General features: G+C 29.9%; 1 non-coding gene across 1 annotated transcript; it reads left to right on the forward strand.

The window, feature by feature from the left end:
• The first annotated feature begins 466 nt into the window (after positions 1-466).
• On the forward strand, positions 467-573 carry LOC139845987 (small nucleolar RNA R71). Its single transcript, XR_011758736.1, has one exon. It is a non-coding gene; the product is annotated as a small nucleolar RNA R71 (small nucleolar RNA).
• The last annotated feature ends 3,836 nt before the right edge of the window (positions 574-4,409 follow it).

The raw sequence follows: 4,409 nt of genomic DNA on the forward strand, positions 1-4,409 counted from the left end.
TCGGTTATAATTCTGATTTTAATTGTAGATTGGTCTTGGCGGTTGATAATTATTCTGATAATTATTTCCAGGCCTTTGGTTTATTTATGAAACATTCTCTCTTTGTTCCATTGTTAGTTCAATACTGAGACAATCTTTTGTTAAATGTGATCCTCCACACTGCTCACAACTAATTCGTATTAAGTGAATATCTTTAGTCATCTTTTCCATTCGTCTCTCGACAGCATCTATCTTTGCAGAAATGGAATCTAAGTCATGGCTAGAATCGGCTCTATCTGCTTTAGATGATCTAACGATATCTTTTTCTTAGTGCCACTCATGTGAGTGGGAAGCAGTGTTATCAATAATTTTGTAAGCATCAGTTGCTGTTTTCTTCATAATGGAACCACCAGCTGCTATATCGATGTCTTTTCTAGTAGTGATGTCGCATCCTTGGTAGAATATTTGTACTATTTGACAAGTGTCTAAACCATGTTGCGGACATCCTCTTAATAACTTTCCAAATCTTGTCCACGCTTCATATAAAGTTTCATTTGGCTTCTGTGTGAACGTAACAATTTCTCCTTGAAGTCTTACGGCTTTAGATGCCGGAAAGAATTGTTTAAGAAATTTTATCTGTTTATCCTCCACTTCTCGGATTTTAAATAGTGTACATATCCTATTAAATGTACGAAGATGTTCCATTGGATCTTCCTTCGGCGCACCACTAAATTGGCATTGATTAGTTACCATGTGTAGGATTTGTCCTTTGATTTCATAATCTGGTGCATTAATGCCAGGTTGAGTAATTGCGTGACCTTGGCCAGTGCGTTTAGCTCTCATTCGGTCTTCCATACTTAGAGGTTCCATATTCTCCATAATTGAATTTTTTGAATCTGAATCACTAGAGGATTCTGATTTAATGGTTGGTTCCTCGACAATTTCTGTTTGAATGATTGGTGGTTCCGGAGGAAAGATTAGTGGTTCCGGATCTCTGAATTGTCCCTGAATATTCTCCGGATTCTCAATTGTGAGGTCGGGTTCAAAAAATGGATTATCGGAAATTTGAATTGGAGTACTTGGTTGACTGGATGATGATTCTAAAGAAAAATCAACGGCGACAATATTTTCTAGATGTCTTGATCGAGTTACAGGTGGTGAACGTACAAAAGGTGGTGAACGTTTTGCTCGGTGCATTCACTGAATATCCTATTAATTATAAAAGATAAAAATTATATAAGTTATCAAATTAATAGACTTTTCTGCTTTTGCCCACGTTTCGAATAGCCAATAGATGCAGCAGGGAGCCAGAACCCTTTAAATAGGAAGCTCACAACTCAGCCACTAACAAATCCAACTATTACTACGAAACAGAAAATTTGGATGTCTATCAATTTAACCACTTAAAATAATTTTTCGTTGAAATTTAAAGAAATTTTAGAGAAGAAATAGAAAATTCTAAGTCCTAAAACTAGAATGTCGAGAAATAAGAAAGAAAAAGAGCGCGTCGAAAAACGTCGAAAAATAAAAGGTCGAAAAATAAAAATATGAAAGTAGCGCGTCGAAACTTAAAAAGGAACTAAAAACTAAGAATTAAAAATTACGTCTAAAAATATTAAAGCTTAAAAGAAAAACTATATCTCAAAACGGAAATAACTTAAAAAGGTACTAAAATATAAAAACGGCGTCGCAAAATTCTAAAGCACCTAAATCTTAGTCTAAAGAAAAAGCACTTAAGAGATTTTACGGCAAAGCCTAAAAATCTAGAAATAAAAATAACTATGGCAAATACTATGTCTTAAAACTAAATACGAGCAAAAAATACAAATATTACGCTAAAAATAAATAAAAAGATACAAAATATAAAAAATAAACTTAAAGTTGTAAAAAGTACAATTTTATAAATATATTATTTTTATATTATTTATTTTATAAAACTATTAATTTTATAATTTATTAAAACTAAATAAACTAAATATATAAATTAAATACTAAAAACTAAACTAAATTAATATTAAATATAACCCTAATTAGGGTTTTAATTATAATAATAATAATAATTACGTAATAATTGCTGAACTAGTCAACTCTGGCATGTCAGGTACCCTCATGCGATCGCATGAAGTTTTGCCTTCGGGCTCATGCGATCGCATGAGCTAGGGTTTCGGGCCAGGCTTTGGGCTGCTACAGTACCGGGCCGAGTGTTTTTATATTTTTTTTTCAGTATTATGTTTTAAATATATATATAATATTTATATAACTTAAATAAAAATTTAATTTTAAAAACTAAAATAAAAATAAAGAAACTTTATAATTTTATTTATATATAACAAACTATTAAAAATATATAAATATTTTGTTTTTCTTTTCTTTTTATATTTTCGTATATTTAAAACGTATTTTTACAAAAGCGTATTTTTATAAAAGTAAACTAAAAATTAATAAAAAAAAAATTTTCTTTTTTATATATAGCGTTGCGCTTCCGGTGTTTAAGCAAGTAGTTCCCCGACAGCGACGCCAAAAATACTTGATGTGTGCGAGATGGTGTATAAAATAGTTATATTTTTACTACGAAATACTATTAAATACGATACAATTTTACACAAGATATTTATTTATTTATAGAATGGATATACCTAAACCTTGCTACAACACTTATAGGCAGTGTACCTAATCGTACAGTAGTGTAGTTTTTAGTAAGTCCGGTTCGTTCCACCGGGATCTTTTAAACAAGCTTAACGCTATATTTTTAACTTATAATTGTAAAAATACAAAAATATATATAAGTAGTATTATTATTATAAAAGGGGGTTTTTACCATTTAATGACCGGTTTGTCGTTTTTTAAAACTTTAGTCGCAGTTAAAAGCTAATGTAAAATATTAAAAATAAATATAACTTAATTTAAAGTAAATAATGATAATGAAATTGCGATAAATAAAAGTGCGATAAAATAAAATTGCGATAATTAAAGAGTACGATAATTAAAAATGCAATTAAATAAAATGGCAATAAATAAAAGTGCGATAATTAAAAGTGCAATTAAATATGAAATATATAAATTATGCTTATTTAAACTTCCGTAATCATGATGTTCGACGTGTTGTTTTTAGTTTATTCCCATGGGTTAATTGTCCTTTGTCCTGGATTATTCTATATGTCCATACGGATTTGTCTATAATAGTCCATCAGTCATAATCATAAAGTGCGAAAGTCTTCGTCAAATTATTCTTATTCCCGAAGTCAAATATTCCAACTAATTGGGGATTCGAATTGTAACAAGGTCTTAATACTTTGTTTAATGAATACACCAGGTTATCGACTGCGTGTAGACCAAGGTTTTTCTACTTTGTTAACAATTACACCAATTACCCTTGAATGTAATCCACCCCTGTTTCAACAAGTCTATTAACTATTAATCCAGTTCCGTGTCCGGTAAAATGAACAATTATTGGTAATTATAGATATCCCGCCCACTGTGCCTAGTCAAGCGTATGTGGTTATATATAAATACGTCAAATTATAAGTCTATATATTAAATCAACGAGGTATCATTTAGTTAATATAAAACCCATTAATAGCCCATAGTCTAATTTCTACAAGTGTCGTTCTTTTGTCCAAACCCCAATTATGGTCCAAAGCCCAATTACCCAATTTTAATATTTAGCCCAACATCATGATTACTTCGTCTTAAATAAGCATAATAATAACTTAGCTACGAGACATTAAATTAAAAATAACATTATCCATAACTTACAGTGATTAAAAATAGCATAGCGTTACACGGACAGAATTTCGACTTACACCCTTACAACATTCGCTAACATACCCTTATTATTAGAATTTAAAATTAAAATTATAATTATAATATAAATATATATATATATATATATATATATATATATATATATATATATATATATATATATATATATATATATATATATATATATATATATATATATATACACGTTTATAGATAGAGAGATAGGATGAATATATATTTTTTTAAAATTCATCCAAAACTCGCGAACTTTATAGGACCAGACTTGTCCTTGTTCACCATGCGATCGCATGAATTTTTGCCTTCCAGGCCATGCGATCGCATGGCCAGCTTTGCCAGGTCACATGTCTTTTTTTGCATTCTGCCGACGATTTATATAAATATATATAATATATAAATAATTTTAAGAATTATTTAAATATTATATTATATTTATGTGCATAGTTGACTTGTAATTTTTAGTCCGTTGCGTCGAGCGTTGAGAGTTGACTTTGGTCCCGGTTCCGGATTTTCGAACGTCCTTGCGTACAATTTAATATCTTGTATTTTGCGTTTCGCGCCTTGTACTCTTGTAATTTTGAGACGTTTCTCATCAATAATTTGAACCACTTTGACTGTACTTTGTACTTTTGAGCTTTTTGGTCGTT

Source organism: Rutidosis leptorrhynchoides, chromosome 4 (assembly GCF_046630445.1).
Source record: "Rutidosis leptorrhynchoides isolate AG116_Rl617_1_P2 chromosome 4, CSIRO_AGI_Rlap_v1, whole genome shotgun sequence".
Classification (NCBI taxonomy): domain Eukaryota; kingdom Viridiplantae; phylum Streptophyta; class Magnoliopsida; order Asterales; family Asteraceae; genus Rutidosis; species Rutidosis leptorrhynchoides.